General features: G+C 34.1%; 1 protein-coding gene across 2 annotated transcripts in view; it reads left to right on the plus strand.

The window, feature by feature from the left end:
* The window catches only part of LOC150100164 (endoplasmic reticulum junction formation protein lunapark-A-like), a 242,674-nt gene that overhangs the window by 22,971 nt on the left and 192,849 nt on the right, over positions 1 to 26,854 (plus strand). The window lies entirely within an intron of this gene.

The raw sequence follows: 26,854 nt of genomic DNA on the forward strand, positions 1-26,854 counted from the left end.
ATATGATTATCAGACTTTGGAGAGTTATCAGATTTTATGATGACATGCACGAATGAATATTAGCAGTTAAAGAGTGGGCATGCACTATTATGCAAACTTGCAGACCTATCCCACTCACAGCTCGCAGTCTCCTATCCATAGCATGATATTGATAGTGTCTTCTCCTACATACCACTATATCCTGGTTCTTTCCAAGCATGGTCAGGCAAAATAGGTGAAGCTGAATTATTTTTTATCTACTCTGAAGGTTTTCTCATGCATAACCATTTGGTCCCTTGTATCATCCAACAGCCAGACTATTACTATACACACATGAAATGGGAAAAATTCCTACATGGGGAGACCTGTATTGCATGTAAGAAAAGAGGAGGAAATAGAAGGCTTAAATGAGAAATCTCCTTTAAGTTTGAGTTTTGTACAACAGACAGACATTAGTTCGACTGTGTATCCAGCTTATGTCTTGTAATGAAATGAAATGGAGGCTGATGATTATACAATAGTAATAACAGTAATCATCATTGTTGCCATCAGTTTCTTGATAATATCCTGTATCTTGTGATTTTGCAGTGTAGCTATTGTAAAATCATTTATACTTCCATGTTTGAGCATATCTGTTTGAATATCATCTACTACAACTGCCTGTCCACACTTCAGGCTATTGATAGCTTTTTCTACCTCAGGTATTGATAGGTAGTTCTGAATGCATTCCTCTTGAATATTTTCTACCACTGCTTGTTTCATTTAAGTCTTTCAAAGTAATTACTCCAGTTATCCAAAGTATCTTTAGTTTGTCTTCATGTCATATAGGCAGCTTTGGCTATTGGACAGGAAGAAAGAATTATTGTTTTCTATATCTTGGGAAGTCTCACACAATTATGTTTATTGATGTCCAGGTTTTTCAGGTTCTTTTATGTTTTTATTTATTCTATGATGCATAGTGTGTGTGTGTGTATATATATATATATATATATATATTTTTATTTTTTTTTTTTTTTTCCTATTTGTTTCTGTACATGGTTATCCAAAGTGATTTTGCAGTGTAGACCCTGACTAATTGTGGTAGTGGATGTATTTGTTAAGTTCAAGACATGTTGGCAAGTCTTCCTATACTAAAAAGCATAATGAAGACTTTATTTTAGTAATTGTACTATCTGTCTTTTTAAATGGTGAATCTGATAATAGAATAAACTTGAAGACATATTTCAAGGCTATGAAAGTTTTAAAATTATTTTAAAAAAACTATTCTGTTATAACAAAGTAATGCTTTATTCTGTTGAAAGTTATTGGGTCTGTCCAATTTTAGTGCTGAAAGGGAGGGGAAATTTGGGATATTCAAAAATTAGAAGTAGATATAAATGAATAGTTTAAGGTAGTATATTTTACTTCTATTTTTGAATAAACTACAAAAATGAATGAAATTATAATTAAAACTGGCAAAATCAGGAGAAAGAAGACATGCTAAGAAAAGCTACATAAATACTGTGACAGCACTATAATACAGTAGTTTTTCATGCTCTTTCATTAACAGAATTGCTTAGAATTATTATCTTTCCTGTTCATTTCAGACAGTAACATTTGTGAATTTATAATGCCTAATAAAGGATTCCATTTAACAAGAGTGTTGTTTTGTAAACATAAATATATTTTTTGTAAGATAATTTCATTTCTTTTTACTATTTTTTCTATCTGTAATATGCTAGAGAAATAAAAGCAGATAGCATGGCGACAGAATTAGATAAAAAGTTATCAGAAGCAAATGATAAAATTGTGATTTTATGGACCATCAAGGACAGATAACATGATTATCTTCTGTGTGAAAAATTTGAAGATGTCACCTGAATCACTTGTACTATGAAAACATATGAATATCCCATTCTTGTAATTATGGTACCTCTCTCTCTCTCTCTCTCTCTTTTAGATGGTGAATCTTATTTATGTGGAACAAACTTTAAAGACATTTTAAGGCAATGGAAGTTGTAAAATTATTAAATTTAAAAAAAAAAAAAATGTATATAGCCTTATTGATGCTTCATTCTGGAAACTTATTGGTTCTTCCCAGCTGTAGCCTCTTATAGAATAATTATGATACCAATTACTTTCTTCTAAATATTTCTGTCCTATTTTAAATAGAAACCTAAAATAGTTCCAATAATTTATATGAAAACATGTTCATGAAGTAAAAAAGTGCCTTTTATAAATTTGAAGCCCATGCAATCTTTAGTATTCTAAATATTGTTTATAGCTATATATTACAAAAAAATCCCTTCAGTCATAAATTTAGCTAATGTAAAGATATAATATTTTATTAATAGAGCTGTATAATTAGATTATAAGCTGTTCAAGAAGAACGAGGTAGAAGAAAAGCAGGTTCAATGCGTATGTAAGTTGCACAACAATGGGGTGCTAGACAGCTGCTGCTCTTTTATTAAAAGGTGCAACAGAAAGTGGAAGTAACTTTTTCACGTAGTACAATAGTACTACGTGAAAAAGTTATACCATTACTAACTTCTAATCAGCAGTTTTCCTCCAAATTAATCTGTTACCTGTCAAGACTCCAACATTATCAGATCTTATATTTCTGTCTTCTAAGGCACTTTCAACTGTATCAACCCAAGTACATCTTGGTCTTCCTCTGGGTATTTTTCCTGCCAACCTGGCAAAGATCATTTGTTTTGCTAATCTATAATGTTGAAGTGAATATGATTTGACTGTGTGTGTAAAATATAGAAAACTAGATAATTGTTGAAAGTTTTTTTCACTTGGTTATACTGTAAATTAAAGATGCCAAGAAATTATATTCTTGGTTTAATCTTTTATCCAAGTGTAAGCAAACAAAGTTTGTTTGTTTTGTTTGTTAAAATCTTCTTGACTGGGGCTATTTGTATATAGACTAGTGACTTCACATCAGTTGCCTTAGTATCCCATAATGCAAAGCACACATCCTACCCAGATTGGTTTCAGCCTTTATTTGAGGTCCCATCAGTGGCAGCCAGATCCAAAAGGGATACAGGTTGAACCTCTATACACAAGTGGCAAGGTGTGAAGACACTTCACATGCAAACTTTGCTTACACTCGGATGCAGGATTAAATGAAGAATATAATTTCTTGGCATCTTTAATTTACTGTTGGATAATCTTTACTGCTGTGCTTGAAGATACACAAATGTAATTGAGAAATTGTTCATGGATTTATGATATTAATTAGAAGATTGAAGAAACATCTTCAGATTATTAGTTTTTCAAATATTTGAAATCCTGAAAAAATCATATTTGAGATTTGGAGCTTGTTTCAGAGCCGATGCACATTCTAAAAAGTCTTTCAGGTTTGTATTTACTTTTAACATTAAGTTATTTTTTGTACCATTTATTATTATATTATTATTATTATTGTCACACCTCCAGGGAGTCCAAAGACTCATCGAGGGAGGGCATCTACTCTACAACTCTCCGCCTCCACCAACCACAGCTACCTTCATCTACACCAATGACATCTACTGACGAACACCACTACTAGTACTTTCACAGACAATCACAAACAACCATGCCCACAGCAGGATTCGAATCCTCAGCCTTCTGGCTGAAGAGCGGATACGCTAACCACTTGGCCAACCAGGCCGGCCAAGGCATTGCATGTAAAACTAGGACAATCATTAACTGATAGTGGGTAGAGTACCTAAGGATTCCCAGTAGAATGAATGCCTTGAACTGTTTTGTTTGTTTAATGAAATAATTAGTGATATTTGTGTTCAGTTTTGTTTTGTTTGTTTGTTTGAGTGAATTATTCCTTTCAGTTTGGCAATTTAATTTTTCCCATTCATGGTGTAACATTACAAGATGGCAGCCACTGTTTTATATATGCTTTTTCTTGTACAATTCAGAAATTTTGGACATTGTAAAAATTTCATAGCATGCTCTGCTTTGCATATGTGCTTTCCATTTATTTAAAAAAAATTTTGCCTGGAGACACTACACCTGTCAGAAATGTGGGAAATGGAAATAAGAAAATGGAACTGAAACCCTTTTGTTCTATCCAGAAAAGGGACTGCCATTAATCATTCTTTCTGGATGAAACAAAGTCAAAGAAATTAGTGTTGAGATTTGGTACCAGCTGTGAGAGACTTGAATAAGATGATTGAGGCCGAGGATAATACTGAAGTGAATATGGATTTTGCTGTGTGAATAAGTGTAGAATGAGTATATTATTATTAAGAGAGACCACCAGAGAGTCAGGAATTCATCAAGGGAGGCCACATACTACACACACCAGCTGTCATACTTGTCCTTGAATTCATTCACACTGCTTGCATAAAATAAATTCCAACTGAAATCCTGTATAACCCTTTCAGAAATTTATAAGTCCTTTAAGTTATTGTTCTAAATACTTATTATATTTTAATTTGTACTACTTCTTCAGTGTTAATAAATTTCAATTTCAAATGTTAGAGAACGTGTAACAGCAGAATAGTACAGTATAATTGTACTATTCTTAGTACAATAATGAGTTTAAGAGATGAGTGGTGATAACGAATGAATCATATTGAGAAAGAATAGTTTGGAATATATGTATAGTAATCCCTCGATTAATGCACCCCCGATTAGTGCGTCATTTTTTTTTCGATACCCAAATTCCATTAGTGTGCCTATATACATTTTGAAAATAAATGTTACAGATTTAAAAATTTTTCTATCTATACATTTTTATGGCTAACTATTTTAAAAAATTATTCACCAGAATGAAATAATTTAGTTACTGATTTAAAACATTTTACAAAGTTATTTTTAATGACATACTACACTACTTCTATGTATACTATGTTCCAAATTTTTGCTGCCAAAATTTATGTCGTCTGCTATAGTATGCCCACAGATTCGAGACCCTTCGACACTTCTGCACATGACACAAAAAAGGAGAATCCGTTCCGATAATAGGGTAATCAATCCATCTTCTCGGATGAGTTGTTTGTTATTACATGTCAGAAAATGAATTTTTCTTTTATGATTGCTGTAGTTTTTAAAGTGGTAACTATTTTGCTTGTATCACAGTTGGGAAATTTTATCTATAAAGCACGTGATTTCGCGTGTTGGCGACTAATTCGTACGGCCTTCATTTCTTTCTCCCCTTCAATGATAATGTTCAAGAGTTAATTAAATCTCATTCTGAAGAATTGAGTGATTCCTACTTGCTAAATTTAGATGCACAGCGGAAAGATCCCGAAGAATATGAAGAAAATTTAACCACTGATAGTCAGCCAAAAGAGATTTCACAGAAACAATTTAAAAATTTTTTTGTACAATCGAAGTTTTTAAGCAGAATTGCTTAGAGGCTGACCCTGATGAAGAGAGAAGCAGTAAAATTTGCAGAAGAGAAGAAGAGACAATAGGGCCATACCGTTGGTTGTATGAAAAAAAGAAACAAAATGCCTGCCAAATTACGTTAGTTCAATTCTTTGTTAAGAAGTAGAATAATAAAATTTATATTCTGAATATGTTTTATTGTCTTTCAGCTTCATGGTTTTCCTTTAACTAGGTCTTGAGACATACCTTAATTCTTTTATAAAAAAATTAAGGTTCAAAAAAGAAATTTGAGGAATGAATTATACTTTTTTCCCATAGGTTATTATATTCGATTAGTGCATTTTCGATTAATGCACCTGTTTTAAAGAACACATTAGCCGCACTAATCTAGGGATTGCTGTATATTTGAAATGTTAATAATGGAAGAGAATTATTATTATTACCCAAGACCCCATGGAGTCAAAGACTCATCTAGGAGATCCTTTTATCATACGCACAGCTCATCATACTGTGCTTTAAACACACTCAAATACTCTGCAGACACCGCACTCTCAGGCAAGGCATTCCAATCGTTCACAACTCTGCATGAAAAAAACCTGCTTCTCACACCCTCTTTGTACAGTTTCCAGGGATGACTTCTGGTTCTCCCCTGATCTCCCACTATTTTCTGTAGAACCTCTCCAGCATTGATCCTATAACAACCCCTTACTAACCTGTAGGTCTCTATCATATCTCCCCTCTTCCTCCTGTCCACCAAACTCTGCAAGTTGCATCTTCTCAATCTTTCCTCATACTCGACATTCCAGAGGTTAGAAACTATCTTAATCAGTCGTCAGTCGCCTCTGGACCCTTTCCAACATCTCTTCGTCTTTCTGAAAACCAGGTGACCAAATCTGGGCACAATAATCCATGTGTGGCCTAATCAAAGCCTTATACAACGGAACAAGAATCTCCCTACTTCTACATCAATGTCCTCCGCATCATTTCCAGAAGCCTTTGTGTTGTCTTCACAATTTTGGCTATGTGTCCCCTAAATTTCAGATCCTTATCCATTATCAACCTCAGATCTCTTATTTCTTCCACCTCCAATAATATATCCTCACCAAGCATAAATTTTGCTTCCCATTTTTGTTTTCCAAATTTTAAAACCCTACATTTTGCATCATTGAACTCGCATCCCCATTCCCAATCACTCAATTTATTCAAGTCTTCTTGTAAGGCCACAACATCTTCTCTACTCTTCATGGTTCGTCCCAACTTTGCATCATCTGCAAACAACTGAATATCTCCATCTAAATCTTCTCCAATATTAATATACAAGTTAAACAGCAATGGTCTAAAACAGACCCCCTGAGGCACACCACTAGTAACTTTCCTTTTCCTGGATATCACTCTCCCATACACAACTTGTTGATACCTATCAGATAGCCAGTCTCCAATCCAATGCACCAATCTAATATCCAATCCCATCCGCTCTAGTTTGACTATCAACTTATCATGCAGTAATCTAAAAGCCTTTGTGACATCTAAGTATGTTACTGTGTATCCTTCTCCTCTGTCCATGGAAGTAGTCACCTTATCGTAATAAATAAGTAGACTACTAAAATATGACCTCCCTTTAGCAAATCCATGCTGTCCATCAAAGATAATGATTGTTGTCAACCCAATTCTGGATCCTAGTTCTCACAAGCTTCTCCAACAACTTAACTACTACACCTGACACACAGTTAGGCCTATAGTTTGATGCTTGAGTTCTATCACCTCCTTTATGAAGTGGCACAATCTTGCCCTCCTTCCACTCCTTAGGAACTTGACCCAGTGCAAGGCTGCTAATATATTGTCTTTGAACAGAATGAGGTGCAGGCATTGGAAAGCTTGCTGTTCTCAGAGCAGGTGAACGTCTTGAGGTAGGAAACTACGTAAGCTCCAGTTAGATAACCAGAGGTTATGTAGCATGTCACAGGGCAAAATGGAGACAGGAAAAGAAAACCAATGGATATATACAAGAACAAATGTATACTAGGAATTTCAGCAATGCACTGCTATGTTCCTCTATGCAACTTCTAGAAGTATTTGAAATAAGGGAGATAAGTTCATTTTCTTGATAGATTCAGTTTTCCTAAAAATTGTTGGTGTTAGTGAATCGTGTTGATGGAAGATAAGTTGAAGGTTATAGCATAATTTGGGAGGACAGATGGGAAGCAGATTGCCAAATGTTACTTATGATAACAAGTGAGCTGTGCTTAGTATGAAGAACTCAGTAAGGAAAAGTAGAGGTGGATGATACTGAATATTTAGTAAAATGTTGATATAAGATGAATAATGTTAAGGGGAATGGGTGCAAGATGTTTAAAGACATTAGGTTAGTGCAAAGTGGTGATTATGGAAGTTTCATCTGTGGCAAACATAGATTATAATGACAAAGCTAATTTTTTGGATTTCTCAAGTGATAATCAGCATATGGTAGAGGAGAAGAAGAGAATCAAGAGTTTTGGATTTGGTCATAGCATCAGTAGATCTCATTGTGAATGAGATGTCATCTCTGCCACATTTGCAGAGAATGATCATGTGGTCTAACCTGGAAAGTAAACAGTCATGTGGAAGTTTCAAGAAGAGAGATTCATGTGGAATTACAAGGTAGGTGATTGCAGTAGACTTAAGAGCCAGCAAGAGTTTTTACTGTGAATGGAAGAACCTGAAAGAAAGGAGATACCAAATAAGTGATATTTGGCAACAGCATTGCTGGTTGCATCCTAAGGTGAAGAGGATAAATAAGTTTGGAGTGAAATGGATGATGCCATCTCTGCCACATTTGCAGAGAATGATCATGTGGTCTAACCTGGAAAGTAAACAGGCATGTGGAAGTTTCAAGAAGAAAGATTCATGTGGAATTACAAGGTAGGTGATTGCAGTAGACTTAAGAGCCAGCAAGAGTTTTTACTGTGAATGGAAGAACCTGAAAGAAAGGAGATACCAAATAAGTGATATTTGCTATTAGCATTGCTGGTTGCATCCTAAGGTGAGGAGGATAAATAAGTTTGGAGTGAAATGGATGATGCCATCTCTGCCACATTTGCAGAGAATGATCATGTGGTCTAACCTGGAAAGTAAACAGGCATGTGGAAGTTTCAAGAAGAAAGATTCACGTGGAATTACAAGGTAGGTGATTGCAGTAGACTTAAGGGCCAGCAAGAGTTTTACTGTGAATGGAAGAACCTGAAAGAAAGGAGATACCAAATAAGTGATATTTGCTATCAGCATTGCTGGTTGCATCCTAAGGTGAGGAGGATAAATAAGTTTGGAGTGAAATGGATGATGGGAGGGGGGTATCATAAAAAGACCTGCAAACAAAGAGGATACTATGGCTAAACATCCATACTATGGATGTTTAAATAAATGTATAGGGCAGTTGCATGATGATTATAAGTTCAAACTAGAAAGGTGACATATTGTAAGGTATATGAAATTGTAATGGGAGAAGACCAGCACTACTGGACAAAAAAATGCCAGAGAATTCTTTGTGGCCAGTAAGAGGAGGGGGATGATGCCGTTGGACAAGAAACATCCAGATGATTTGTCAAATGACATTGTCAAGGTATTTCATTCTGGGGGTTTGTGGAGCCATAAGAAATTTTGCTGCTCCAGATCTGGCTCCTTTATCAAGATCCTAATTTAGTTTTGAACTATTGATGTGAGCAATAATCATAACCAACTGAACAAATGAAAAACACTAAAAATACAGTTAATTTGACTTTAGTTTAATGAACAAAAAGAACAAAAATGAATTATGAATTGAAAACTTATTGCATTATAGAAAAAAAAACTAACTTGTATTTGCCATATTACTTTTGTTGTTTAGAGGACATTTTGACATATAAATTAACATGAAAATTAAATTAATAAAAAACTGTAGTTTCAAAAATTTAATAGTGTATAGCCCATGTATTACTACATCACTATGCAAATATGCAAGGAAATTGGCAGCACCTCCTCTGACCAGGCTGTTTAATTTGAACCTCACTTTTGGTAAGGTGCCAAGGAAGTGAAAGAACAAAATTGTTCCACTCTATAAAAAAGACCAAGACAGAAGTTGAAAATTATATGCCATTCAGTATCACAGGAGTCATATTGGGAAACTTTTGGTGAAAGGTATTAAGAATTTCTAAAAGACAGAATTCAGGACTGGGTAGATAGGAATATGATACTTTAAAGGGACACCATGATTTTGTGAAAGGCAGGTCTTGCCTTAGTAATTTGCTTACTTTTTATAATAAGGTGACAGTTAAGTTGATAAAGGAAATGGCTACATAGCAATACTGCTGGACTTTGCAAAGGTGTTTGACAAGATTCCACATGGAACTTCATTACATAAATTGAAACAGATGGGAATGGATATGAAGCTAGTGATCTGGATAAGAGAGAGGTTGACAGACAGTTATCAAAGTGAGGTGTATGAAGAAGTTGAGTCTGAGAGAAGGCAGGTAACTAGTGGCACACTGCAGGGCTCTACTTGCGATTGTTTAACAATCTTTGCTGTTTAATTTATGCATTAGTGATATAGGAAATTATTTAAAAACTGGCAGTATGGGCAAAGGTAAATAGCTGCTGTTTAACATGGCAGCTATAACCAGGTGTAAGGTTATGCACTTTGGAATGAAGAGATCATAATGTACACTACATTCATGGTTCTGAATGCCAAAAATTGATGAGACCAGGGATTTTGGAGTTATTATGGATAGGGAGTTATTTTAGAGGACATATTGCAAAAGTGGCCAAGTGTGGCTGTTGAAGAGCACACTGACAAGCAGGGATAAAGAGATTATTATTCCCTTTTATAAGGCTTTAATGCATGTATTGTTATGCCCATAAGGCCACATCTGAACTATTGCTTACAGATCTTATCTCCTGGATTCCATTGGGATGCAGAAGTGGAGAACATCCAGAGATGAGTGATTGTAGGTCTATGGAATGCTCCTTGTGAGAATAGATTGCAGGTTTGTGGGCTTGAAAAACTAGCTGATAGGCAAATAAGAGGAGACATGATAGAAGCATTAGAATATAAAAGGGGTTTATAGTAGGGATCGGCAACTGGCAGCACACGGGCCGTATGCAGCCCAGACGTGCATTTTTTGCGGCCCATAAATGGTCGACCATACTTACATGGCATGTGGCCAGTATGTTGAATTATTTAAATAATACATTTCATAATATGAATAATAAATGAAAAATAATTTTATACCTATACTTCAGGATATCGCCGTGCAGCTTGGTGAGAGTCATTATGAGTGGGGATAAAAGGCAACTTCATCCGACAACCGAGATTTTGGTGCACTTCTGCAGTCATGTTCCCTGGTCAGTCTTTTAATATAATTCATATTATATTAAAAGACTGACATTGGCTAAGCAGAGGGAACTGTTTGAAATGGTTTTTTGCTTTGAGAAAAGAAATAAAACAGTTTTTAGAGGAATATGAGAAGACAAACAAAGAACTAATCATAAAACTATGTGATCCTCATTTTAACAGCTTACTCGCCTTTTTTGCAGACATCACACCAAATGAATGAACTCAACGTGAAGTTACAGGGACATAACCAAACAATTTCAGATTTAGTTGGACACCTAGATGGGTTCATAAGTCGACTGAAGGTTTTTAAATTCACCTTAGTCAGAGGAAACTTGGTACATTTCCCTTCCTGCAGGGAGGTGATGGAGGAGAGCCATGACATTGACTTCAAGTTTTCTGTGCCAATGTTAGACCAACTTTTGGAGCAATTCAGGAAGTGATTTTCTGATTTCAGTGACATGCAGCCACAACTGACATTAATTAACAACCCATTGAAATGCTCAGAGCAGCATGACACTATTCAATTGGAGTTGTGTAACCTTCAGAGTGGCCCCTTTTTCCAATCAAGGGTGGAGATAGGCATTGACTTTTGGAAACTGGTACCAAGGGAAAAATATCCTGCATTGAGTGATTTCAGCTTGAGAATTGCATCTATGTTTGGAAACACACACATATGTGAATGCACTTTCTCAACTAAGAGGGCGGTTAAAATCGTCACAAAGAAGCCAATTGACTGATGATCACCTTCAGGATTTGTTACGAATATCGTCATCATCATTGAAAATTGACTTTGATGAACTTATTGCCGCATTTGAATGCCCACAGTGTCCTCATTAAGTTGTGTTACTGGTTAAAAAAAAAAAAAAAAAAAAAAAAAAAAAAAAAAAAAAAAAATTTAATTAAATTTAATTTAACAATTTATATTTAAATCAATCAAGTATTTTATATTGTTCTCCCAGTAGTAAAGTGATTTAACAAATATAGTAATTCAATACGTATAACTATTGCCTTGAAAAAAATGCAGAGTTTATTTTTATTTAAGTTCTGTCTCAAAGTGTGTGGCCCGTGACGCTACCACTCATCATATATTGGCCCTCGTATAGAATGAAGTTGGCTACATCTGCTATAGTACATTGGATAGGTTGAAGGTTAGATAATCTAGAAATCTAAAACATCCATGCCCACTCTGGGATTTGAGACTAGAGCCTTTTGGTTAGATAGTGGATGCACTAACAACATGGCTAATCAGACTGGCATACCGTTTTCAAAGGTCACTGCAACTACCTTCATTCTGGATCACTACTTTCACCAGATTCAACATCAAGTCAAACTAATACCAATAATTTTGTATCAGAATGTACTTACCAAAGAAACAAACTTCTTCCCTTTGTTTATTTATGACATTAATGAACTGTCATAATAGTTAGCCTCCCGGTTTATACATTCTGATGATCTTGTTTTGCTGTGCCCAAATCAGCAACCTGCAATTGTTTATATTCTCTTACCTTCTCACATTTGCCAGTCCAATAGGCCACATGGGTGTATTTCCTCCTTTCTGCCCTGTAAGCTGTGGATTCTAATTACATATTTGCATGGATATTCGCTTCATTTTGTATTGAAGATATTGGATTTGAAGTTGTAGAGCATTCTCCCTATATCCAGACATGGCACCATCACACTTATGATTATTTCTTAAACTGAAGATCACTAGGGTGTCTATGTTAAAAATGATGAACTTTCCTAAGTAGAGGAAAGTTCATCACTTATGTTGTGGAGAAAATGATATATGTCTGAAACAGCACTGCTCTGTGATAACTGAGAAATCCACAAAACCATGTGACTTACATTCCAGCTAGTTACATGAATCACTTGACACTGAATAGAAGACCAGATACTATGTAGAAAAGAAAATGTAATATCAAGGAAAAAACAAATATACAAAAAAAAAAAAATCATCAAAATAATAAAGTCTAGATAAGCAACCTAATTTCTTCCTGTAAACTTGAAGTTTTATATCACAGTTACTACAAATATTTCAGCATAATGAAAATTAGTATGCAAACCATTTATATTGACTACTATTTTGACTTATTACTTGCAATCATCGATAATTTACAGTAATACAATAAATATACTATTATTCCCATTCCTCCTTCAAACTACACAATCATTGTTCGCTAACTTGTAATGCTTAAACAGTTTTTGTCAAAGTGTTTCGTGGCAAATAAATATTGCTTTACCTCATTTTACTCTATCCTTAGTATGCAATTTTTATCTAATATAACTGCCAGTAATAAAATGATGCAGCCTCATAAAACAACCTGATAATTATTCTCGTTGATATAATGCAGCAATTAAAATTTGCTTATATTACATTCTGTGAATTCTTCTGTTAAGCTCCTCATGATATTTAACATGGGAAGTGATAACAATGTCAATAATAGTATTTCTTCACCACCCAGGAATTGGACTTTAGTCCATTAAGTACATACTTCTCTCAGTATTGAAATTACCCATTATTACTTAAGAGAAACCATCAGCTTTTCATTGTAGTGTTATACAAAGCAGATGGTAATACTTATACATCAGCTATTCATAACTGTAGTTTTTTTTTTTTTTTTTTTTAAGTAATTACTACACAGACTAATATTAACTACAGTAAATTTAATATTTCAGCAAAATCAAATTGCTATCATCAGGGAGTACAATACAATGTATGTGTGCACACTACACTCAAATGAGGGTGAAGCATGGCAACTGAAAGTAAGCCTAAAGTCCTAAATAGTGTCTAGTGTGCTAACATGAGTGTCCTTGGCTGTTAGGCTTGACAGCTCATGCAGCTCCATATTTGGAACAATTTCATGCAGCCAGATTTGTTGAGGTTTGGGTAGTTTCTTAATTAAGGCTGAAACAGATTCAAGAATAGTCTTTTGTATTTATATTTGCTGTGGTGGAGTAGAGTTGCCTTCTTCCAGTATATCTTGGGGCAGGTGTCCAAAGCATGGTCAACAATTCTGATGTTAGCTGTCCTGCCTGTTTGGCCATAGGGATAGTTTGCGACTGCAAGGGACCTTGTAAACACCTGGTAGGTCTAGGGATTATGGCTGGTCTTTGGAGGATAAGGATGCTGATTTTTCTGTGGCCTGTAAACGATTGTAAGGTTGTATTTTTCTATGATTTTAGTTAATTTTTCAGATATGGCTCAGATATATAGAATGGTGATATTTGGTGTCATCTGTTCTGGTGAGGGGAAAGGGGTGTTGTGGTTTAGGGGGTTTAATATTCTTTGGATATGGTGGGAATTGTAGCTGTTGGCTAAGAAGGTTTTGTGAATGTGGTCAAGTTTGGTGGAGAGGGCACTATTATCTGAACTAATTGATTTAACTGTATATAACAGTTTTAATAATCCAATACTATTGGGAAGGGGAATGACTGTTTGCAAATATATCTGTCTGTATACGTGTGTGTGTGGGGGGGGGGAGAATTCTATAAACTGAGAATGCCAGGGATTCATCAGGCTGGCACTGTTATTAAAGTGTCTAAGAAGGGAAGACTATTATTTTCCTCAAGTGTTATTTTCCATATTTCCATAGTTTTTTTAACATTCAGTGTTTAGTGTTTTTTCTTTTCTTTTATAATGTCACTTGATGAAGGCTGTTATAAGCCGAAACTAGTCGTGTTTTACTATTAAACCCCCTTTTTTTTTACTTAACTCTCGGTTTAAGTCATTCAACTCTATTTTACAATATGTATTTCAACCGAGTCAATGAATCGTCATACATACATATATATATATATATATATATACACACACACACACACACACACACATCATCATGCGTATCAAGGATTTAGGCCTAGTATGGCCTGTTTCCAGCCTTAGAAGGCATTGTTTAAGAGGACGTCCTGGTTTTCTTTTTCCTAATGGCTTGTACTTTAAGGCTTGTTTTGGTAATCTTTCTGTTTTCATTCTTTGAACGTGTTCCATCCATTTATGTTTATATTTTTTAATATTTTCTATTACTGGTTCTTGGTTTAATTCTTTCATAATTTCTTTTGTGATCAAATAAGGTATACTTTGCAGTTTTTCTCATAAACTTCATTTATGCTGTTGTTGATCTTTGTTTGTCTTTTTGTTTTATTGTCCAGATTTCGCTTCCATACATTAAGACTGGTAGGGCTAATGTATTGTATACTTTTAATCTGGTTTGTTTTTGAACTAGGTTTGGTTTAAATATAAAGTTAATTACACCTGTTATTTTTAAATATTTTGCAATTTTTATGTTTATATCTTTTTCATTTTCATAAGTGATCATACATCGTAGGTAGTTAAATGAATTCACCTAGCAAGATGATCTTGTTATCTAATACTATTTTAGTTCTTGCTGGATCTTGTCCTTTAAAGGCCATAGTTTTTGATTTTTCTGTTGATATTATCATACCATAATCTTTGGATATCTCATTTAGATCTAAAATAGCTTTCTGTAAGTTATCTTCAGAATTTGCAATTATTATTTGGTCGTCGGCAAAGAGGAGAGTGTTTAAGTTTACTGTAGGAGAAAGTTTAATTCCTTGATATAAATTTTTATTCCATTTTATTATTATTTCATTTAAGTAGATATTAACAAGAGTTGCTGAGAGGGGACATCCCTGTCGGACCCCTTGGTTTATCTCTCTTGTATATGATAGCTCGTGATTTAATCTTATTTGTTGATTATTTTCATATATACTAGTGATAACTTTTAGGATATTATTTGGTATTTGTCTTTCTTTTAATATGTTAAATAGTATGTTTCTTTTAACTTTGTCAAATGCTTTTTCAAAGTCTATAAATGCAATATGTGTTTCTAAATTGTATTCTCTTTTCTCTATTATTAATTTTAGGCAAAAGGCCTGGTCTATACATGATCATCCTTTTCTAAATCCATTTTGTACTTCTAAAATAAAGTTTTCAGAATATTTCATTAGTTTGCTATTTAAGATTCTGCTATATATTTTGTAACAGGAATTTAGTATACTGATACCTCTATAGTTTTTAGGGTCATCTCTATTATCTTTTTTAAAGATAGGAATCACAATTGCTTTTTTCCATTCTATTGGGGGATACCAGTTGAATAAATTTTATTTAAAAATAATAAGAGTCTTTCTTTGAATCTTGTTTCTGCGTATTTATATAGTTCTGAACCTAACTTATCTTCTCCAGGTGATTTTCTGTTTCTTGTTTCTTTCAGGCTAGTAATTCTTCTTTGGTTATTTCCTTTTCATTTTCATTAATTGTTTGCCAGTTGTCTTTTTAAAATATTTGTCTGTCCACAATTCGGTGTTTAATTTTATGTTTTCTTTGGTATCTGCATTTAAGTGTTTCAAAATCTTATATACATTGGGTCTTATTTTATATAAACCATGTTCTAACTTAGAAACAAATTTGTTCCATGATTCTCTGTCTTTTTATGACTTCTCTTTTAGCTATGGCTCTTATTCTTTTATATTCTATTTTATCTTCTAATCTTTTACTGCTTAACCATTTGTGATAGGCTTCTTTTTGATTATTTCTTTGATTGTATCATCCCAGATCTTCAGTGTGTGTGTGTGTGTGTGTGTGTGTGTGTGTGTGTGTGTGTGTGTGTGTGTGTGTGTGTACTAATTCATATGTGCCTGTTTATAGTGCACAGAAGTACTAGATTCTTTATCAAATTCATGATATTTTTCTTTTTCTAATTGCTGGAGCTTGAAAATATGATCAGTTGTCCACTTTCCCTTGCAGAAGCTGCACTGATACTCTTCAATTGATGTATATACATTCTTTTCCAGATCAGTATAATAGAATTTTATAGCAGGTGTCCAGGAGGGAGATACCTCTATACTTGTAATCATGGTCTCCTTTTTTAAAAAAATTGGGAACAGCATGGCTATATGCCAGTGCTGGGATTTCCTCTTTTTTACCATATAGCTTGATAAGTCCATAAATGTTGGTTATTAAAGATGTTCCTCCAATTTTTAGTCCTACTTTAATTTTATTTTCACTGGCTATCATGACTTTTTAGTGGTTTAATAAAATTCTTAACTTCGGTCAGAAATGGCTCCTCAGCTTGTGGGTTTTTCAGCATTTTCTTTTACACATTGTACCTCAGGTGTAAGGTTGTCATTTCATAGTGGTGATGATAATTTGTTTAGTTGTCTCAAAATATTGTCTAAATTCCTCAATTTCTTTTTCTTGGGTCTTTTTACCAATGTACCAGTAGAAGAAGTAATAAACATCATCCAAGATCTCTTTCCTCTAGACATCATACAGATGTTTAGACACTGCCATCTAATTTCTTCAAGGTTAACAACACCATATACCAACAATTAGAAGGCCTAGCAATGGGAAGCCCACTATCACCATCTTGCACAGACTTTTTCATGGAAAAACTTGAAAAAGAAATTCTCTCTGCAATCTCTCCGAGACCATCTACATGGTGGAGATATGTTGACGATATCTTCATCATATGGCAAGACAGCTTAGACAACCTAAAATCGTTTGTGGATAAAATCAACTCAATACATAGCAAGATAAAATTCACTCTAGAAGTAGAAAACAACAACCAACTGCATTTTTTAGATATCTTGATAAAAAAGCAACCTAACAGTGTCAAATTATCCATTTACAGAAAGCCCACAGATACTGGATGATATCTTCATTATACTTCAAACCATCACAAGACACACAAACTGAGCATTATCCACATGTTGAAACATAGAGCCAAAAAGTTTATATCAGAAGAGGAGGATACACAGACTGAACTCTCACTAATAGCCAACACATTATTACAAAATGGATATCCTCAAAACATCATCAAAAAATATCTATACAATGACAACCCCAGGCAAGAAGAATCTCACTGTCAGCACATTTCTACTGTAGTGATACCTTTCATTAAGTCAATTTCTTATCAAATAGCAAGAATACTAAGAGCCCACAACATCAGAGTGGTCTTCAAACCAACCACCAACATCAGCCAAGTTTTAGGATCTCCAAAAGATAAAGTGCCATTCTACAAATACCCAGGAGTATATTACATTCCCTGTTCCTGTGGTCTTGCCTACATCGGACAAACTTCACGAAGTTTAGAAATTAGACAAAAAGAACATGTTGGTGATGTAAACCACAACAGAAGCATCTCTTCCCGCTTAGCACATCATTTCTGTACATCTAACCACACGATAGATTGGCAAAACAGCTCCATGCCATATCTCGATGACGACTACAGGCATCGTTTATTTAAGGAAGCCACAATGGTGTCTATAACCGGCGGAAACCTCAACAGAAATCAGGGTGTAATTCTAAACAGTTCGTGGAAAAACCTGATCCTCTCTCTCAATCAATCTGAACTACAGCTAGCCAGTAATCACATTACACATTTACAACAAACACGCATGCGTGATAATGAATAAGAACAGTAAGTCCTCTCTGTCACGCGAACGCGTAACCTTAGCTACTAGTTGGTTTACAACGTTTTTTATGTTCCTTTCAATTTGCATTTACTAGTTTTCATATCTCCGTAAACGCCTTGAAAAAGCCAGACAGTTTGCTGGCGAAACTGGTAGGTTTTAATATAAGTTTTATTGTAAACTGGTCTGTATTAATAAAATTGTATTTGTATTATAAAACGACCAAATATGTATAATTTAAATATATTACAGCTGTAAGCCCTCTGGCGGATGTAAAATTAATAGCTCTTATCCCATTGTTATTACTAATGTCATGCAGACTATCTGGACTGTTTGTTTCATATTTCTTTTCCTATTTTAGCATTAATCATCCATTTTATATAATGCATAAGTAAAGAATTATATATCCTTTTTATTCTTCGTAAAATTTATCTTTGACATCCATCATCATTCTTGTTATCTGTTATTGCATAAACATTGATAATTGCATCATCAAACAGATAATTTTGAATCATAGATATAACAGAGCTAATCATCTCTGCAAAGTTTTCACGCATGGCAAGATGTTATGCACCATATAAAACCCCACACTATTTTCATGTTTTTCATTATATGTTCCAATGTAGAATATTGTTCTGTTATTTTTCTGTAGGTTTTCTATGATCTGGCTATATAGTTTCTTGTACAGCTGAGATCTGAATATTGTAATTTTCTATTGTGTCAATAACACATTGAAGAGATCCAAGTCAAGTTTAAACGAAGTTTTTATATTCCATGTTCCAACTCAAAATCTGTTAGTCATTTCCAATCAGTTGCATTGTGCACAGTCCAATTTGTAAACTTGGTTTCATAATTCATGGGTTTTTATGTTAGACAATTAGTCAGCCTGTCATAACAATAATCTCCATCCTGGAGGACCAGGTCCCTATTTGCACTATCTATCATGGGAGGCCCTACCACTAACTACATTACTGCTGGCATGGTGCTCTGGATCATTGAGATGTGCAAGTCCTCCACTGTGACAAGGTGACAATACCATTAGGGTCATATAAAACAAAAACACCCATTCCATTACCAAACACCTCTGGCCTTCAATCCTCAAGATCTAACCTGACCTGTTTCATCAGTGAAACCAACATATCACCCCCCTTCAGAAATGGATACAGCCACACAAATACCAGAAAACACAGGTACCAAGAACCAGACCACTCAAAAAAACTAGCTCAAATATGTCACAAACCAATAATAATAAAAATAATAATAAGAAACCTTGTCATGATAAAAACTTGCACTAGAAAAGGAAACAAAAACTTACCAAACATAATGTAAACAAACTAAAAAAAAAAAAAAAACCCTCACAAAACTGCATCACAACACCAAAATGAAACTAGCAACACATCTTAAATATTTCTAAACCCTGATTTTATTAAAAAAAAAAAAACAGCTTTACAAAAAAAAAAATAAACAGTAAAAACTGAATATAACATCAAAAGGATGTACAGGATACTGTGACAGTACTACATGATTAAATTTCCATTATCATTAATGTTTTTTCAACAGTTTTTCTAGATTATTCTGTTACTTGCCAGCACTTCAATATTATCAGATCTTATATTTCTGTCTTCTCATAGAACTTTTGACCATATTAATCCACCAAGATCTTGGTCTTCTTTTGAGGTTTTTTAGCCATCTTGGCATCAGTCATCTTGTTAACTTTCTGTTTAAGTGAACATACTGTCTTAGTTAGATTAGCTCCATTCACATGTTCTTGAATGCTAACAATATCAAGTTCCTTCCTAATATCCTCATCTTTTAATGATTCTGTAACACTCCTAATTTTTCTCAGAACTCTCATATTTGTCAGCTCCAGTCTTTGATCAACTTTTTTTATTTGTAACCCTAACCCATCTCTCACATCCATAAGTAAAAATTGGTTTGATCATTGTTCTGTATACTGCTGGTTTAGTATTTTGGCTAATTTCTCTCTTATTCCACATAAATTTATTCAACTGGCTTTGCTTCCCATCATACCAGTTTTGCTTATTCTATTGTCTGTTTTTATATTTAATTTCCATCTTCATATAACAAAACATCACCTTCACACAAGAAATTAAAGTAAAATTCCCAAGAAAAACAGCAAACACTTTGTTAAAGATAACAGAAATCAGCAGTGCTACTTCTGACAATGTCGATCATGTAATTATTGCTAATTTCTCAGTTATTGGAGAGCAGTACATTTTCTAGACTAATGCTGAGAAAATTGCATTGAGAGAGATTGTTGACAAATAGTATATAAAAAACTGGAGACTTCACTTCAAAATAGCTTTTGAGTTTTATTTCTGATATAACCCTTGATTAGGGAGTTTTATTATAATCATGCATAGTTATTTTGTTGTAGCCCCTTATAGTTATCATTCAGGTTGCAATATAAACAAGACTAAGTATTGTTATTAACAGCTGGCACTAATTATTGGCCTCAAGCATTTCCACATTTTATTACAGTTATTGTAATTAATTTGCACATATTCTCTACATATTATCTCACTCCACTCAAGGAAGTACAGTATATTCAATTAAAATGAAGAGCAACAGGACTAGCTTTCTTAAGGAATGTGTAGTTTATTTACCCCCCCCCCCCTCCAGTTATAACAACTCACTTAGACTGTTATTTATCTAGTCTCTTATCTGATCAATTCATTCTTGCTTTTCTCTTTGCTAAAGTATCCCTAACTACATCAGTCACCTGATGCTATTAGAAATACCTATATTAAACATGATTAAGTTGCATCTTTAATGGAAATAGTTTAAATACTGTGAACCTCGAAATAAAATTTCATCCTTTAGTATTTGATACTGTATTTTCTATATAATTTTGCATTGGATTTTTTTTAACTTATAGAATTAAGTGATTAGTTTCATAAACACATTCTGTATATGAAATTATATGTAATTTTAATATTCTAGACTAGAAATGCAATTTATTATACTCATTATTTTATAATTTTACATGCAATACAACAAGTTATAATTAGCAAGGTCATGGTGAAGTTTTTATGTTAAGGTTGAAACACAGTAGATTTACTAGGTCAAAGTGAAAGCACAGATATTTTTGGCTTGCATCTCTACTCACTGCTGTAAATAAATGTTCTTGGGCTGAAGATTACTCTAGGAGCTTAAAAATAGTTTAATTCTTATCTTAGTATAGAAGTGTCTGGTGCTCTTGTTTTCTGTTACGAAAAATTAAATATCTAACATTTGTAATAGTTAATAATATTAAATGAGAATATTTTATAGAGAAAAGTTTGTTTCTGTTTACACTGTAATTATCCAGTGAATCTATTACACTACCATTTAATATAATGTGAAGGCTGATAACTATTTAATTATAGTAGTTTTCTTATTCATTTTATTGTTAATGCTCGATGACTGTTATTACCTGACTAAATTTTGACTCTTTAATTCTTATGTTCTCTAGTATAATTGTTGGCCAAACAATCAGAACTTTCCTCATGATGTAAATTAAACCTGTAGAAAGCATTACTGTCAATACACACACTGGTTATGCAGAAAATTATATACACCAGGTAGTATATGGCACTGTTAGGAAATCTGTGCAAATTAGGGAATTATGTTGACCTGCAATTACATTTCAGGTCTTAACTATAACTTTCAGAGCAGAAACTAGTAACATTGAGATGAACAAAATGTGATATAACTGACTTCTAGAAATGCCTTTTTTTTAGTGTTACTTTCTCTCTTAGAATTAAATATTTTAGATGCATCATTCTGGACTACTGATATTGTTTATCTTAAATCTTGAATTTTTTTGATCAGCATTTTCATCAGATGATGTCAGCATTTTCTACTCTCTGAATGATGTAAAGCATATTATGGTTTAGTGGTTTAAAGTTGATGGATTGCATTTGAATGGATTTGGTGTTGGGCATGTAGAAAGGCTATTGTTTTCTGAGAATGCACAGAATCAAATGATCAGAGTCTTCCTGTGAAGTAGCATAGCACAGTTAAACAGATTGTAACAGGAGGAAGATGGATACATGGTTGAAGATGTGGTTGCAGCAGCAGCAGCAGCACAAGATGATGGAATGTATGAAGGTAAGGATGAGACAAGGTATGAGTGGAAATCAGAGTTAAGATCAGGTAAACAGAAGTGGTCAGATCGAAGATGGAGGTGTGATTAGCAACCAGAATAAAGAATATTGGTGCTGGTAAATGGCTTCAAAGACACAAGAATTGTTATTTGTACACAAATGTAAGGAGTATTCGAAATAAGAGAACTGAGTTTTGTATTGATTTGAGTCAGTATTCCCAAAGATAGTTGGTATAAGTGAAAGTTTGTTGTCTGAGGAGGATGTTATGTTGGGAATAGAAATAGAAGGATATATAATTTTTCAGAAGAACAGGAAGGTGAAAAGAGGAGGGAGAATGGTGTTAATAATTGCAGAGGAAAATTGTGTACACAAAGTGTGGAAGTTAATAATATATGCACAGATTTTGAATCTCTGTGATGTGAAGTTGAAATTAACAGGCTAGTATATCTGCTGGGATGCTGTTATAGGCTAGGAATGTAGAGAATAGTGATTGTGAAATATTTATATAAATTGGTTGGACATGGAAAAAGGTGATCCTGATGGGACACTTTAATTATAGGAAAATACAATTAAAGGAGGATATAGTGTACAGGAACAAGGAGAACGAGTTTGTTGAATTTCTAAGAGAGAAATATCTTAAGCAGCATGTGACTGAAGCAATTAAAGGTTTTAATGTTTTGTATTTGGTGATAACTTCACAAGTTGTAGTTATGAGGTATTGACACTACCACTGGTTGGTTGAGAGTGATCATGAGGTACTTGTTTGGGAAGTGGTGAAACAAGAAAAGGTTACTGCCAAAAATGGATATATGTGCAAGCATAAAGCTGGTGGTTATAGGAAGTTCTGTAGTCAGTTAACTCACACGGCAGCATCTGACAAAAGCAACGTATAACTGCATACCAAGGGTTAAGCATGTAAATAAAGTAGGAGTGAAATCAAGCAAGGTGTGTTGGAAAAGAAAATGCTATGGAGGAGGTACAAGACAGTTGGTGGTGATCGGATCCATGAAGAGTTTCAAGTGCAGGTTAGGAAGTTGATAAGATGCTAAAGAAAGAAAAGCTGCAATATCAAAGGAGATTGGCTGGTCAGGCTAAGGTTAATTCAAGGGAATGTTTTCTCTGTAATGGCAAGCAAGAGAATGAATAATTATGGCAGGTTGATACTGGTGGATAGTCATGGCAGCACAGTGACCGTTGCAAAGGATACAGTGGAAATGAGCACTTTATCAATGTATATTGTTGTTATTGTTATTATTATGTGATACCTCCAGGAAGTCCAAAGACTCATCAAAAGAGGGCACCTACTCTACAACTCTGTCTCCACCACTCAATCCACCAACTACAACAAACTACAACTACACCACTGCCATCTATCTCCCACCAGCACCACTAGTATTTTCACAGACAATCACAAACATCCATGCCCACGGTGGGATTCGAACCCGCAGCCTTTTGGCTAGAATGCGGATACTCTAACCACCTCGGCCAACCAGGCCAGCAATTATACTGGTAAAAATGATTCCGTGCAATTGTATAGAAGGTAGGCAAATATGAGGAGAATTGGAGGTGTATCAGGTGTTGATTGGGTTAGATCTTAATAAGACTGTGGGAATAGATGACATATCACCATGTATTCTTAAAGAATGTGCACAACAGTTAGCTAATGCACCTATCAGGTATATGCCCTTGACCTTGTTATTTAATGAAAGTCTTGCAGTGAGTAGGATTCCTAAGGAGCAGAAAGAAGACAAAATAGTACCACTCCATAAGCATGGTTCTAGGACAGAAGTTTCCAATTATAGACCAATCTGTATAACTGCAGTTGAGGTGTTGGAGAGATTGGTTGGGAATAGAATACAGGATTGGGTAATGTACATAGCATTCTTTATGATGGTCAGCATGTATTTGTAAAGAGTAGGTCTTGTTTTAGCAATTTACTTGCATTTTATGATAAGGTAACCAGTGTGTTAGATAAAGGAGAATCATGTACAGTGATATTCTTGAACCTTGAAAAAGTATTTGATAGATTACCATGTGATAAGTTGGTGTACAAGTTCTGAGAATGGGAATAGATAGCATATTGGTTAGGTGAACCAGAGATTGGCTCTCTGAATGGTACCAGCAAGTTGTGCATGGTGGATCAGAATCTCAAAAAAGGAGGGTAACGTGTAGCATGCCTATGCCTTTTAACTTGTTTGTAAATTATATATCTTGTGAAATGACTGAGGATCTTCAGTTGTTTGCTGATGATGCAAAGCTGGGAAGAATTATAAGTATAGCACTGCTGATGTTAATTCCCTTCAGGAAGATTTAAATAGAATTTTGACTTGGACAAAGGAGTGGAATTGCAGTTTTAATATTAATAAGAGCAAGGTGTTGCATTTTGGAGTGCAGAAATATAAGGCTGCATACTATATTGACAGTGCTGTACTGCAGAAAGTGCATAAGGTTTGAGTTTTGAGAGTGATTGTTGACAGTAGATTGAAGTTTAGAGGACATATTGCAAAGACTGCACATCATTGTGCCACTATGATGAGAAGTGCTCTAACATGTAGGCATAAGGAAGTAGTTGTACCACTATATAAAGCACTGGACAGGCCATACTTGAACTATGATGCTCAGATTTGGTCACTGGATTTTCAGTGTGATGTAGAAACATTGGAGATGTTCCAAAGACAAGTGACTAAGACAATATCAGGACTACAGAATGTTAGCTATGGAGAAAGATTGAAGAAATGTTGATTACAGAGTTTGGTGGATAAGATAAGTTTGAGGAAAAGAGGTGATATGATAGTGATGTTTAAGTTAGTGAGAGGATTTTATCAGATTAATCCAGAGGGGATTATAAAAAGAGTAGAAGGCGAGAGGGTAAGAACCAGAGGCCAACCCTTGGAAGTAAGAGTGTAATGAAGAGGGGTGTGAGGAGTAGATTTTTTACATGAAGAATTGTCAGTGAATGAAATTCATTAGCAGAATATGTTATTAATGCAAGGAGAAGCTATTTAAGGATTTTAATATTTAGTATGATAAATATGTTGTCAGTTGTGAATGAACCTCCTACGATGAGTGTCGATTCCATGGAGAGTGTAATAATAATATTATCAAAATGTTTCACTAATATTGGAGGGACAGACCTCAGCATGGGCTTTCATTTGTTTCAGGGGCTACATTTGGTTCCCCACTCATGACTTCCTACCATGCCTTGGACACCTGCCATAGGATACACTGGGGAAGCCACCTTACTCTACAGTAGCATTTCCCAGATTTTTCCTACGAGGAACACTTCACAAATCCTAAAATTTTCACCGGTTATTTTATAATGTATTAATAATTAATTATTAATACATTACAATATTAATAATTATGGCATAATCATAAAGAGTATTAGTACACTTATGTATACGGTGTGACATGTTGACAAATATAAAATTACATTTAAATCAGTTATCAATCACTAGACTAATGAAATCTTGTAGCATATTGTAGTTTCCTCAGGCCAACATCATTAAATTAATTTGTGTTGATTTTCATTGACATATCCCATTCTGATCACCAAAAATTTATAATATAAGTACTTAAGAGTGAATGCAGATCGCTTTGTAGACTGGAGGTGGATGAATCACTATCTTTTTACTCTTGAGAGACACTTGTGACATTATAATTAGGAATTATAGATGCGTTAACACAAGAATACAGGACAAGCTGAGTTACATCATTAACTGTAAGCTAAAGAAACAATGATTTGATCACATGTTATTCTACCGGCGTGACCTCTGGTGAAAAAAAATTAAAAAATAAAAATAATAAATAAAAAATAAATTTTTACATCAAGCTAAATTCTATTTTACAATGACAGGAATAAACATTCTTTTAGATGGTTTTCTTTCAGAAACAATTGGTGTCCTAAAATTGGTTTCTGAAAGAAAACCATCTAAAAGAATGTTTATTCTGTCATTGTAAAATAGAATTTAGCTTGATGTAAAAAATTATTTATTTTATTATTTTTTTTTTTTTCACCAGAGGTCACGTCAGTAGAATAACATGTGATCAAATCATTGTTTCTCTAACTTACAGTTAATGATGTAACTCAGCTTGTCCTGTATATTTATGTATGCTCCAGATGATGATCTTGATGTGAAGATCGAAACGTCAGGATAATAAAAAAAGGAATTATAGTTGTAAATTCCATAAAATTTTTAAAATGAATGCTGATCACCGTGTAACCCTGAAAGAAAATATTTCCTCTCTTTAATGCTTAGCAATGTAACATCGCACAGCTCATTCTACTTTTGAATGATCAATTGTTGGTATTCCACCTTGTTAAAACTGTTCCTATGTAGCCACTGAAGATAGTCTGTTAGTTTCAGACTGAAATATTTGGCAAATATTAAAATGTTCTTGTGTTAACGTATCTATAATTCCGAATCACTATCTGTTGCATCACAATCACCTTCAATAAGAAATTTCTTAACACTAAAATTAAACAAAGTCCCTTGTCTTTCATATTAAAATTTAAATCTGTAGGCCTAATACTTTTAAAAAAAATCACAGCATTACGGTTTCGAAACAAGCACTTTCACCCTACAATATGAACCTGCAAAGAAAGTATTCAGTATTACTAGATTTGAGACCGGATACAGACTACCTTGATCTTCAATTTCAGTGGAAACATTTT

This window comes from Typopeltis vanoorti, chromosome 13 (assembly GCF_054136105.1).
Source record: "Typopeltis vanoorti isolate ZY-2024b chromosome 13, IOZ_Tvanoo_1.0, whole genome shotgun sequence".
In the NCBI taxonomy this organism is placed as follows: Eukaryota; Metazoa; Arthropoda; class Arachnida; order Uropygi; family Thelyphonidae; genus Typopeltis; species Typopeltis vanoorti.